Source organism: Cavia porcellus, unplaced genomic scaffold (assembly GCF_034190915.1).
Source record: "Cavia porcellus strain 051 isolate PalLab524CR breed Dunkin Hartley unplaced genomic scaffold, mCavPor4.1 scaffold_17, whole genome shotgun sequence".
Taxonomy (NCBI): domain Eukaryota; kingdom Metazoa; phylum Chordata; class Mammalia; order Rodentia; family Caviidae; genus Cavia; species Cavia porcellus.
In genome coordinates this window covers 34344050-34358275 of record NW_026947500.1, presented here as the reverse complement: position 1 = coordinate 34358275, position 14226 = coordinate 34344050, and the positions used below count along the sequence as shown (strand labels likewise).

The window sequence follows — 14226 nt, the reverse complement described above, 5'->3', positions numbered from 1 at the left end:
ATTTTGAGTGATGCAGCACTCGCTAGGGCTCAGTAAGGTTCTGATGTGCAGGCTCCAACCACAGAAGGTCAAGGGTTGATCTCTGAGGGCCTGTGCTCCTGGCTGCCCAAAACATTCTGCTTTACCTGGCCACAAGGGTAAACAGCAGGCTCATCCTGCTCAACCTTTGCCGCAGAGGCTGTCAAGGGTTCATGACTCCCGTGGGGCCAGCGTGTCACTCCCTGAGCTTTCATTGATGGAATCAGCAGTGATCACCACCACCTCCTGTGCTTTGATGGCAAGGTCCGTGCTTCTGTCACAGAAAGCCTGACTTCAGGGAGGCCTTCTAGACCCCAGAGATGGAGGAAAACACTGGAAAATCTTTCCCCTTTTCACTAAACATTGAGCTGCTGGTCTCCAGGGAAGGAACCTCTCAGTATCTTGCTGCATTGAGGAATAAGTCACAACAGCAGAAAGGTTTGCAAACTTTCTGTGGAGTACCATGATGCCCCTTGCACTGACCCCACCAAAGGCCCTGCACACAAGTGAACATTCAAGTGAAGCACTGTCCTATGACTCCTGGGAACAGGCTGATATTTGTCACAGAAAAACTTGGAAAGAAAAGGGGAAGTGGTTTACCAAGTTGCCTGGGAGTGTGTAACATGCCGGGCACTAGGCTCTTCAATCCCGCTGACTCAGCTGTGTGGTCACTGCTGTCCAGGGAGTGGGTCATACCTGTCCCTTAGCTTTAGAGAGTTAGTCCCTCCCTTCAGGGAGGCCTTTCAAGGCACCCCAGTAACCAGTTGCCTCTAGTACAGGTGCATGATCCTAGACCCTGGATCCTGGCTGGATACTCTACCAATATGGAGAAAAACATTAAGCTCTTCTGGATGCTCTACCCCAGACTAACTAAGGCTGCCTGAGGAAGATGTAGCTTTTCAAGTGCCACAATTTTAGGTCAGGGATGTATGGCAACTGCTGGCAAAAAGCATGATGCAGTAGCCATTAACCAAGCAGCTGCACTTCAGTGACCAATGGGGCCTTTCCAAGCTGTGTCTCTGCCTGTTCGGTGCAGGTAGTAAGGTAAGAGCAATATAAGTTCATACCACCTCCATCTCTACCAAGCCACCTGCTTGCTTCACCAGCTGATCTAGAAATGTGCACCAGGTTTGTTTCAATTGGCAGAGGTAAGATGTGAGGATGCAAAAATGACTGTCATGAAGGAAGTTGCTTAGGCTGATAGAGCTCATAGAGCCTAGGGAACAGGAAGCAGAGTGTCACAGCCACAGTGCTGTCAAGAGGCGGGAAGGGAGACAAAGGGTGGGTTTGTGACTCACTGGAGTCCCTGAGAGGCCCATGATGATGGCCAGCCGCAGGTCAACACAGTCGCCGAAGGAGAGGAGGAAACAGGCAAATCCCATCTATGGTTTTGCAGGTTCTCAGAAGTGACAGGCAAGTTACATGGCCATGTTCAACTTCACAGAGGACAGGAAAGTTCAGTCTTATGATGTTCTAGGAAGGAAGATCAAAGAGATTTTTGCAACTGGCTCTTATGACCACCCTGTCACTTGAACCAAACAATTCTTTGGTGTAAGCTAGTTTTCATTCATAAAATAATGAGGAATACCAAGCGCTCCATCTCAGTGCTTTTTCTCATGCTGAATCTTGTCACCTGTGTGGACCATGAAGGCATTTCAAACATGTCCCAAATGTATTACCTTCTGCCTAGCCCTGAGAGCCTGCATGATTTCATTCATAAGTAATTGTGCATTTTGCTGAGAAGGGAGCCCAGAGAGATCCCAGTTATTTGGAACTCAAATGTAGGTCTTTCCATTTAAAAGCCAATGGTTTCTCCATTGCTCTCTTCATCTGGAGACAGGAACACTCAAGCCTTTCCCAGGTCACTTATGTCATCCCTAACCCAGCAACTTGAAGCTCTCCCCCATCAGTCCTTCCTTACCCTTTTCATGTTCAGGGCTTTCCCACACCAGTAACTTCCCTGCACAGCCACAGCAAATGCCATTAGTCTAGCTCTGTGGTCTTGGGGTTTACAAATTTCCATGAAGCAAGTTCAGACTTTTGGAGGAGAGGCTCTCTGCTCTTTTGTTCACTGAGATTTTACCCCAAGTGAGATATGTTCCTTATTCCTTTTTATATTTGAATGTACATGCCATCGACTGTCTGGCATTTTGAATGTTTCCCAGTGGCTGAATATTTACAGGACTATTTTGAGCCTGTATCTGCTGATTTCTAAATACTGATAGTTCCTAAATGTTCAGAACTGCACCTTGCTGACCTTTGTACAGCTTCCTTCTTTCGGGGGTGCTTACATTTCTGTGGTTTAATCATCCTTTTTACAACAAGTTTAACAAAAGAGAAAGATTTGCTAGTATTCCTGCTTGGTGGCAGAGGATGTCTGTTTTCAAAAACGGAGGCTCATTCCTTCTTGGAGGAAATGTCAAGAATTCTAAAGAAGAGATCTGCAAGGCTGGGTTTCTGTTGGTCTCAGACTCTTGGGAAAAATGCTGATGGGCTTTTTCATCTCGTCTATATATAGAGATAACGTACTAGTTTTTCACTGCTGAGACACAATACCCAACACCCTCGACTTAAAAGGAGAGGTCATTTTGGCTCATGTTTCTGGCTATAATCAGCTGGCTCCTAAGAAGAAACAGCATGGCAAAGGGGCCTGACAGAGGAAAACCTGCTCGCCTCATGGCAACCAGGAAGGAGAGAATAAAGGACAGAGATAGACCGTTCCAGACCACACCTCCAGTGACGCATCTTTTGTGACCAGGCCCAACCCCTAACAGTATGGTTAGCTATAAACTCAAGAGTGGACTAATCCACCAAGGAGTATGGTTGTCCCCACGAACCAGTCACCTCCAATAAACTCCATCTATGAGCACACAAAGCCTTGGAAGGACAGATGGATATAAATCATAGCAGATAACTATGAGTAGGATTGGGGTCTTCCCCAATTTATGACCTAAATAATGGTGAATCCTACTGCCCAGTACAATCCAATGGAAAGGGAGACTCGTAAAAACATTACAAGGGGTCCTCATCCACTTTATTCACTAGATTTGGCACCATACGACTTCAGGGTCTTCCCCAACGTCAAAGTGACCATGAAGAGTATATATTTTGAATCAGTTCAGGACACTGAGGGAGTCACAACACTACAACTGAAGATACTCATGAAAGAGGACTTCCAGAAGTGCTTCAGAACCTGTGGGAGACAACTTGAGTGACTCCCCTTGAATTCAGAACAATTGCTGCAACTTTGATTATATTGACACTTATTTCCTTACACTGATGTGTACAAGCTGACTATGGTATTTTCTTCTCTCTTCAATTCACTCTAAGCATTGCAAATAAGGCTAGCCGAGGTACTAGTGTGTAATCTCTAAAGCCATCAGACAGTCTCCTGTTTCCTCACATTATGATCTCTTTAAAATATATAAGCACAGCAGGATGGTAGAGCCAGTCAGCTCCAGGAATGTCAACTGGGTATGAGCCTCAAGGTAAAGAGGCTATGACTCCCCAGCGCACAAAAGTTTACATGTAAGAATGGAAGCAACAGCCTCCTAAAACAATTTAATTGCTACCTTAATTGAATTATGCAAATTGATCCTTCTGCATATCCTTATCTCTGCATTTTGCAGAGATGTTTTGCTCCCTACCTGGCCAGCCAGCTCAATTACTCACGTAATTCCCACCATCCTCACTGTCACTCATCTCGAGCCATCTTCTTCACAAGATAATAAATTCTGGGAGAGGCCTAGGATCAGGGCCTTTGTTTGCACATCCTCACATCCTCAGGGATTGGGCTTAGGACTTCCTGGCGGCCCTTCACTTGATATATGTCTTATTGTCTTTACTCCCACCGTGGGTTGCATTGGATGTGGTAGATTGGAATTAGCTTGCTGAGATTCCAATAACATCTCAATGGGACTGTAAATATAACTTTTTGGATTGTGGAGGAAGACTAGGAAAGGGATTAGAATACTTGGATGACTGTACACAATATTTGAGATTACAGTAAGAACTGCTTCAGAAAGTGGCAAGAGTGATGGGTTAAGTATGTTTGAAGCAAAGGAGAGTATTCTGAGTGGAATTAATAACAGTGGATCTTTTCCTGTAATGCTTTTTTAATTTAGATATTCATTGTATTGGTCTATCATACCCTATTCTTAGTTGATGCCTCATATAGAATGCTACACAGGCTCATTGGCCAGAGAAAGGAAACGTCTTGTTTATTGGTATCAAAATTGGAATGGCCACATGACCTGGGATATCACACAGAAAAATACAATGCCATCCCAACACATTAAGTAAAAAAATTAAAGGGTGCATTAGGACAGCAGAGGGCACTGGGGGTATCATTATAAACATACAAGCTCCCCCATCTTTACGGGCTGGCCTCTGCATAGAATTTCAGAAACTCAGAAAACACCATAAGTGTTTTACTTATTTGTTTGGTTGCTTCAACAAAAGCCTAGTTCCCACAGATTAAAGAATGTGGTTTATCTTAAGTAGACATCTGAGCTGGTTGCACACTTGAAGACCAGGGTGGTTGTCCTCCACAAGATGGCCATAGATGTGGGTTTCTTCCATTTTTCTCCTTCATCTCCTACCAATTATTGCAATCATTGTTGTGAGCCAAGTCTGCTCAGCACTGTACTCCAAGTCTGTGCCCTGGCTACCAGGGAATAGGAGGAAGAAGATGGTGTGGTCTGGAAGTTGGCATGTTATTTGCTTGCCAAAACAGCCCATACTTAGCTGCAAGGTATAGGAAGTACAGTCTCTGGCTGGATGAGCTTGGGTCCACCTAACGCTTGATGTCGCGGAATTAGAGAGTGGCTGGGGCTTGTCACTAAATAGAAAGAATGGATAGTAAGATACACTTACCTACTCAGCTGACTGTGGCTCAGTGTAACCTAACATATCAGCTGCTCTCTTGGAAGCAGATTTCACGGAGGAAGAGGAGAGAACAGACAGGCACTGTGTGGGACTGAAAGGCTGCACATGTGTGTGCTTCTTGGGGATGGAGACCGTATCTCGTGGACCTGATCCCTACAGTAACTATCACAGTGCTTGCTCCCCAGCATGCACAGGTCCATCTGTGTCTGTTTCTTTCATGAACTGGCATGGTATTTGACCTGTGGTAGTCAGCCATAAATGAATTATCTTGAGTGGATTAGAAAGGAAGATTGACATAGTTAATGGTCATGCACACTGCTCTTCCTAAGTCTACCTTGGCTGGGCCCCAGTTCACAGTCAGAACCATTCTCAGTTTTTGCCACCATGCTTGCTGACCTTCATGGACTTCAAGCTCATCGGTGTGGAGATACCTGTTCACCGTTCACAGCACTTCCATAAAAGAGATGATTTGTCACGGGGTTATAAATGATTCAAGTTATTTGTAAGCTTAGAATCCAAACCAGAAGGATATTTCCACCTGCTTTTCACCTGGACACAACTGGAGCTTGCCCCAAATGCCCAGCAGATGGCGCGGTTGTTCTCCTTATCTTTCCGCCCCGTCCTAATAAAGAAAACAAAGACCCGGACAGAGCGGTGAGGGTGGGGTGGCCGCGGCGGGACTCTCCTAAAACCCGGCCTGGAGAAGCTTCCTGCAACAGAAGACCTCAGACCCAGGCCTGCGACTTACAGAGCTGCCCCACCCCTCCCCTCGCCCCTACCCAGGGCAAAAAAAGTAAAAGGATAGGTTAGGGTGGGGTCAGCCCCCTCAGGACCCTCTGCAGGACTTCCAGAGCTGAAGGCCACTGCGTCCTCCCAGCGCCTGCACCGGCTGGCAGACGCTGGGAATCCCACCGTCAGGGCAGGTGCAGCTCCTCTAACCTTACTGGGAACCACAGGAATCCAGTCCTCAACTCTTGGCAGGTCCTGGGGCCAGGATTCAAATTTAGATTTGCCTGGTGCTAAATCTCAGCTTCCTAATTTCTAAAAAAGAGGGGAAGTTTAGTTTTTCCTGACAACACAGCCTGGAGGGAACTAACACTCCGAAGCTACCCCTTCAGTGTTGGTTAGACTTCAGACAGATGCAAGACACCCAGGAAGCCCCGGCCCTGTAAACGCTGGCACAGACCGGAGCTTCCTCACCAGCTCTGCTCTGCGAGGAGGTCCCATGGGGCGGGGTTGGATGCTGGGCAAGGAGCCCTGGTCATCTGTCACCTGGGTCCTTCCCGAGGCCTCCTAACTGGTCTCTCTGCCTGTGGTCTTGCCATCCTCTTCTTCCCTCCATCCTGTCTCCTTTCTGCTGAAGTGTCTTCCAAATGGAATCTGATGTCATTCCTGTGCCTAGAATTCTTAAGTGACTCCTTAGTGTCCTGAGAAGACTGAACTCAGAAAATGGTATTTGATGTCCTTTACAACACGATTTCTGCCTACAATGTTAGTCTCTCAAAGCAAAGGTCAAGAAATAGGCTTGTGTCTGAGTCAAGAGTGTAAAGTCCAGTGACTGGAAGGATGGTGGGTCCAGGGTGATGACTCTGGACAGCTCTGTTTACCGAGAAGGAAAATGGGCTCAGGCGTGCAGAGTGAGGAGAGAGAGAAAGAGAGAATGGTGGCCAGCACTGTCCAGTCCCTGGCCTGCCTTTCCTTGAGTGCTGGATCTGGGTGTTGCTCAGAGTTTCATCCCCAGCACCCAGAACAGTGCCTGTAGTTAGGAAGCTCAGCTGGTGTTTGCTGAATGTACCCACGTGAGTGAAGGAAAGAGGGAAGGAAGGAAGGAAGGAGGGAAGGAAGGAATGAAGGAAGGAAGGAAGGGAGAAGGGAAGGGAAGGAAAGGGGAGGAGAAGGAAGGAATGTTTCAACAGGGTTGGTTGGGCAGCCACTTCCGGTGGCCACCAGCCCTTTCTTCTTGCCTGAAGGGATACTGCTGGAGGATAGTAAGGCTGAGGAGAAAAGACCTTGATCCAGCTTTTTGCTTTGGGTCCAGCTCTAGGGAAAAGGATGGTGACCTCAAGGACAAAAGTCCCAGAACCTGGTGCTCCCACAGCCTCTCTGCTGTTCCACCCCAAACCTCCCAGAAAAGTCACCCTGCAGCAGAGAGCCAGGGAGGCCCTTGGTCCACCAGAAGCCACAGGCGTAGCTGCCTGGCCATCTGTCTCCCAGGATGGCTTCCTCTCTGGCACAGATGGCACCCAGCGTGTCCTTTCCGCATCCAACAGCCGGTGGCAGAAGACACCACCTTGCTTCAGCGGCAGCCTGGGCTCTGTCAGGAGCCCATTTTCTACATCACTCGCCTCCACTCCCCTCCATATGGTGGTTTCACTTCAATGTTCTCTAAAAAGCCGGCCTCCCTCTGCTTGGCCTGCTCCGCTGCCTCACAGATGGAAATCCAGGGCATTTGGACAAGCAAGAAGTTCTTCCTACTTGGCTACAGGGACTTTGGTTTCTGTAGCATCCATGCTGTCACCACTCCGGGTCATGCTCGTTCTGCTCTCACCTGGAACCCTGGGCCAGCCTGTCATTGAGCTCCCCACCCTCTGCTTGTCTTCACCAAATGTGACCTCAATGCTTTCAGCCCAATCTTATCTCACCATCTAAACCTACTCCTCCCTTCCTGGAATCCTCTAGCACTGACCAGAAATGGGGACATCATTGCCCCCTCCCTCTCTCTGCCGCTGCCTGTCCTCACCCACCTAACGCCTCAGCAAGTGCTGCTGGTGCTCGCTCTGAACATATCCACATTGGTCCATTTCTCCACTTCTGTGCACCGGTGCAGTACACAGTACCGTCATTTCTCACCCACAGCAGCTTCTACGCATGGAGACGCCTGCCTGGGCCTCTCATCTCTTGACATTTCCACCTCTCTACTCACACCAGCCTCCCATCAGTCCCGAGATCCTCCAAGCTGAGGGCCTCTGTACTTACCATCCCTACCCTTCCCACCACCACCCCAGAACACTACCCTGCTCTGCAAAAGACTGGCTCCTTTCATCTTTCAGGACTCACCTAGGAGGCCACTCATTTAGAGACACTCAAGCTTTTCTCTCTGGAGAGGCTTCCTCCTTTGAGTCTATCTCGGCGTCTTGTGTACTTTTTCCCATTCCCAGCATAAAGTCATATTATCTTGATGAATTTGCATGTGTACCTGTTATTTAAAATGTTCACTGTGTGCTCACTTTGGTAGCACATGTACTAAAATTGGTCTCACTAAAATTGGAAAGGTACAGAGAAGATCTGCATGACCTCTGTGAAAGAAAGACACGCAAATTTCTACAGCGATCTGTATTTTTGACTCACCTACAAACATCGTATTGTCTCTCTGGTGTAAGAGACTGAAAGAGTAAACAAGGTCCAAAATGTACAATAAATATTGTGAAATGGGAAGAAACTGTTCAAAAGGAAAGAGGAACTAGGGTGAGGGAAGGGGGAAAGGAAGACAAGAAAATACAAGTTAGTTAGAGTACTAGTTTCTCTTAGTTCATTGAAAAGAAAGGTTTAGAGAAGTTTTTATGCCTGCATCTTGTACTCTGAGCTACTTTGAAGTTAACAATATGCAGTGTGTTAGCTATTGATGTCCTCCTATTATTAAGGAATCTTGTTTAATTTTTCCATTAAAAAAGTTCATTGTGTGTCTCCTGATGTGTATACACTGAGGGTGAGAAACTTGATTCGCTCAGCACTATACTATCCTGGAGGATTGTTATGGTTTAAGAACTGGTGGTCAACTTAACACCAGCTGGATTACATCAGCATGGCATTGAGCGAAGATGCTCCACCTGAGGAAAGTTGCCAGGATAAATAGGTGGAGAAGAAGGGAGGTGTTGGAGGGTTGAAGTGTTAAGGAGGTATTGTGGGTTCTCCTATGAGTTGCTGTCTGAGCTGTTGCAATGTTCTCCTGGAGAAGCTCTGGTCCTCACATCAAGCATTGCTTCCTGGCTCTGGAGGGGAAGACATGTGCTGCTTGGTCTCCAGGATGAACTCGTCATGCTGCTTCCTGGCACGTACCTGATTGTGCTTGTTGTTGGAGGAGCTCGGAGCCTCCGTGTCGCTGAGGACAGCTGTGGTGCCTTTCAGGACAGCCCCGGTCTTTGTTGTGAGTGTGACTTCTCGGCTCCAGTGTAGAACCCTCATCCCACTAGCACAGCTCCTTCATCCTGCTGGCATAGACTTTCTGGCTTCCACCACTGACCCTTGGGTCTTCCCGGCACGAATCCGTAAAAGAGACTGGCGTGAGTCCTTCTTGTGGGCTCTGGACCTCCAGTTGGACTCATGGAGGTGTTGTCCTGAGCTCTGGGTTTTTATCTGGACTCATGTGGGACATTGCCATGGGGTTTAGGCTCTTGACTAAATAATCTATGTCTTTGATGTTGCGGATAGATTTCCTGCATTTTCCTGTGTTAACTCCCTGTGACCTTTATACAAATATTATAAACTCCATGTCCTAATCCTAGTTGTTCTCTGTGTACAACCCCTGACTACAACAAGGATACAGAGGCCAGGTGTATATGCTCAAAAGTAGCTGTTAAGCGAACACAGTGGATGGATGGAAGATCCGTACTGCTTCTGTGAGTCTGTGGCTCGCCACTACATAAGCTCCACCTGAGTCCATCATCTCCTCTCAGCCTCCCCTGTGCTCACCTGGCAGCCTCCTCGTGGGATCTAGGGAAGTTGGGAAAGGCTGGACAGGCCTGGAGGCTCTGGGTCAGGCAGTGAGCAAAAAAACACAGAGAAAATGCTCTTTATGATCACGGCAGCACTTCTATCCTGCAATATCTGGGTTTAAAGAAAAATCTATTATGGGGTTTCAACTGTGAACCAAGAAAGAGGGAATTTCAAGGCGGAAACAGCAGCTCTCACTGTCTCAGATGGTGGGGAAAGGAAATTGAGAAGCCACAACCCTGGGGCTGACTCCGACTGGCATCAGGATCCTAGAGAGAACAAGTCCCCTCCATAAGGGGCCTGAGAGCAGGGACCACACGTGGTCCAGTTCACACCATATCCATCCCAGTGCTAAGGGCAGGGTTAGGTCATTACAGGCATCTGTGACCAGTCAAGCAGCAGCCCTGTGGCATGAGTCCAGAGACCCAGCACTACTCCTGGTACAGTGGAGACACATGGGAGCCCCTGGAGTCCCTCTGGACCCCAGCCTCACTGGGTTGCAGGCTCTGCCCGCTCTCCTAGTCTCTGCAGAAGAGATCTCACTGAGCCTTCAGATGCCAGCTGCAGGTCCTGCAGGCCTGACCTCTGATGTGTTCCCCACTGACCAGGGCATCTGGCAAAGTCAGCTCCTTCTCTCCAGCTCCTGGGCAGGGTGGCTCAGGCTGCTGAGGTCTCTCACTCCAGCCAAGGCCACCACCAGGGGATGTCAGGACTGAAGCAGGCATGGCTGACACTCCAGGTGAGCTGCCTCTGCAAACTCTCCCGTCTGCAGCAGGAGGCTCTGGGATGGGCCTCCAGGCTGGCACTGCCCACAGATGCCAATCCAGGTCGCTTTCTAGCGACCTGAGGACACTGAGTATTTTTCACTGACAACAGAAGTACAAAGTGCAATCAAAAATTACAGTGGATATTTCATTTTAAAATGTATTATAATAAAAGACACACTGCCACTGATCCCTCTCGAAATATTTCCTTTCACTTCAAACATACATATCCTGTCATTCTTGCCACTTTTGGAAGCATTCCTGGAAGTCCTCTTTAATGAGCATCTTTAAGAAGTGTGATAAAAATTAAGGTGAACGTGGCTGCTGAGTGCTATCCAGCTGAAAGGCAGACTCATTAAAAACTCTGCAGTGTAGCCACATCCATTTTATTCACTGGATCTGGCACCATGCAACATCTGGCTATTCCCTGAAATCAAAATGATCATGAAAGGTAAATGTTCTCACTCAGCAAGGGACATCTGGCAGCCACAACACTATAAATAAAGACATTAAAGGAGATTTCCAGAACTGCTTCCGGAAATGGAGGAATGATAGGACAAGTGCGTTCAGGGTGAGGGGTGGGAGGGGACACGTGTGTGAGTATGTTAGGGGGGTTAATAGCAATGTGTCTGTTACTGTAATACACTTAACGACATATACGTTTAACCTACTTTTCAATCACACAGTAAACATGAGCAGGAGCTCTGTCTGCTTCTGATGCAGTGGTTGAGATCAATCCCCCGAGAGGACATAATGTCTCCACTTAACACCGGGCACAAGCAGTTGTCACTGCAAAGCACCCAGCAGGCACACACACCAGGTCCTTCAGTCCTCACATCTCCTACAGGTTGGTCTCAATAAACCCACACCACTGATGGAGAGGCAGAGCCCAGCCTTGGCTGTGTGCTATCTCTGGGCAGGGCAGAGCCCTGGGTCCCAACCCGAGTGAACTGGTTTTGTTTCTGGACAAAGGAAGCCACAAAAAGTTACAGTGTGAAACGGGGACAACCTCAGAAGGCAAAAATATCAGCATCAATGGGACAATGTCTCCTAGAAGCCTGGTGATGAGAAGCTGTGAGCTCCTGGCTGCCTCCCCAACCAGAAGCCGAAGGGAATGGGAGGGGGTCTGAGAACCTGTGAGCTTGAGAAGAGCGGCTGGGAGCAGAGAAGGGAAACTAAGAAGCAAGTTTAGGAGAAGTAGGAAGAGCTACATCACAGATGCACAGAATTCAAGCCTGGGGCAGGGGCAGGTGAGGAGAGTAGGAAGAGCCACTAGATGTATGAGACATCCCCTGGCGCTGCAGGTGGGGTGGTGAAAGCTGGTGTTTTCACTTCAGGGGCCTCTATGGGTGACCTGTTCTTTCCTCAGCCTTTATCCTGGACCCTTCTCCTCTGGACTTGCCTCTGACTGGATCCATCCAGACCAGAACCAGATGCCCCTAGGATAATCTTCCCCAGAGTCCAGAGCCCAGTTTGACTTAGAACCCTGGGCTCTATGACATACACATCCTGAGCTCAGCCGAGCTCCCAGCTCATCTCATTTTCTAAGCACCAGTGAATTTGTGTAGCAGGAACACAGTCTCAAAAAGAAAGCCAGCAGCCAGCCAGCAGCTGCTAGCCTCAGCTCCTGCTATCAGCCAAGTTCCAAGGTAAAAGAGAATAGCTCCTGTTGCCAGTACAGGCCTGGCTGTGTTCCATCGTCTTTTCTTGGAGTCCTACTTTGTGGCATCATCTGGCTAACGTCATCACTTAAGAGACACGAGACGAGGTTGTCTCCTCTGTAGTTGCAGTGTGGCTTCAATGTGCTCTCTCTCTTGAATTCCACTGTCTATACCAGTTCAGTATAAAGCATCTTTCACCAAGACTCCTAAAGTCCTCCTATAAACTTACCCACTTCTGTTGCCCCTGAGATCCATGTAATACCCAGTAGCCAAGTGGTCACTTTAAATCCTGCCAATGTCCACACCTAAAACATGTCACAGGGCTCACTGTATACCTGCAACTTGTCCTGGTCTCGGAGACCCCTACCCTCCTCAGGTGGGCACCTTCTTCTTTGTCCATTTTGCTCCAGCCTTGCTAAGCTCCGTGCTGTCCTCTACTGTGTAATGTTCTTTTCTGTACCTCTCTTTCCTCTCACAGGAATACGCATCTCCAGCCCCACATGTGGCTGCTCTGCTTCATCTCAAACACGGTCTTTCAGTGAGGCTTCCTGCACCACCCCATCCAATGCACCATGATGTTTTTATTCTCTATCACACTTTCTGACATGATTTCTAGGTGTTGACTATCTCCTCCTGCAAGAAGGCAAATTCAAAGAAGACAAGAGAACCTTGTGTTTAGTTTTTGCTCTGATGGCCCCGCCTTCTAGGATTTGAATTCTCTTCTCTTCAGAGCCCCACAGGAGCTGTATCTGCCTCACATCCTCACATCTGTTCAACAAACACCTTCCTTGGGTGAGAGAACCAGGAGTCCTTTCCTGCTGTTGTTTGAAACTTACTAAGATTTGCAAATTAAAGTTCAGATCCAATCTCAGAGGAGGGCGAATCCTCCAGTTGGTTGGCTTCTCTTGCCTTTGATGCTGAGCCCTTTGATTTCTTCTACCTGCCTGTTTCCCCGCCTCTCTCCATCTGCCCACCCACAGGGACAGACCTGGGGCCCCACTCCTCCACCCCTGCCATTCCTCCATCAAAGGAAGGCAAGACCCACTCCGGAGCCGCCTTGTGTCTCCGAAGCAAACACACTGTACTACAAAACAGAGACAGAGAAAGACTGTGGAAGGAGGGAATTGGGCTTTCAAAGGCCTGGTCTCAGAAGATGATGCTGAGGGCGCCTGGCCCAGTGGTTCAGAGCACTGCTGACCCACTCTCTCACCTGGACCAACAGCCAGAAGTCTGCAGAAAGCCCCAGGAAATTGTTGGAACACCAATTTTATTTTGAACGTGTCCAGGGGTCAGGGTCAGGGTTTTGAGGGCTTTGAGCTGGTTCCACAACTTATTTCCTTGTCTCTGTGTCTTGCCCTTGATCTTTGCCCTTGGATAATACAAGAAAGAGAAATAAAGGCTAATGTTTGTAAGCATTCCTACAGGCCAGATAGGGTTCAGAGGTCTTTCAGTTCTTAGAATATTCTGTTCACATAAACCTGCAAAATAAAGATAATTCTCATTTTTGAATTTTGTTTTGTTTTGCTTTTTTGCAGCAATGAGGCTTGAACCCAGAGTAACTTTTTAACAGATAAGAAAACTGGGAAGTGACTCACGCTAGGTCATCAGCTAGTAAGGAGAACTAAGCTCACTCCCATGTGATCTTGTTCCAGACTTTGTGATTTTTACCACCCCACCTTCTGTGTCCTGAGCAAGATAAGGAAGGGCAAATGCGCCCTGTGAAACGTGAACTCCTAGCAGCCCCTGTTTCTCTTAACACAGTTCAGTCCCAGGGATGCAGGAGTACCCAGCTGAGATCCCTTTCTTCTGGGAGTGATGTGCCCAATACACTGCCCACCAGAAAAGGGACCTCGGTGTTTAGGAAGATTGTTGGAGAAGGAGTGAAGGAGAATAGGATGGTAGAGGAGCTGGAGATCTCAGTGAGACTTACTGATCATTCCACCAGGAAAACAAATAGCTAATGTTTTTTGAGCTTTAATCTTATATCAAGTGTGTTTGTAGCACTGTAGATATTATCTGAAATCCCCATGCTGTCAAACCTCCATATGTACCCGCAGTGAGCCACACCACTGGGGTTCTTACCTTTGGTTCACTCCACCGTGGATCAGGGCTGACCTGTGTGTCTAAGGCATCATATGTTTAAAGAGGCCATGCTTGAATCCACTGCAGCTTTGTCTTTGTTTTCT

General features: G+C 48.0%; 1 pseudogene; it reads left to right on the top strand.

Annotated features, from left to right (window-relative positions):
- Positions 1-8148: 8148 nt before the first annotated feature.
- Positions 8149-8246, top strand: LOC111755221 (U6 spliceosomal RNA; annotated as a pseudogene).
- Positions 8247-14226: the final 5980 nt, after the last annotated feature.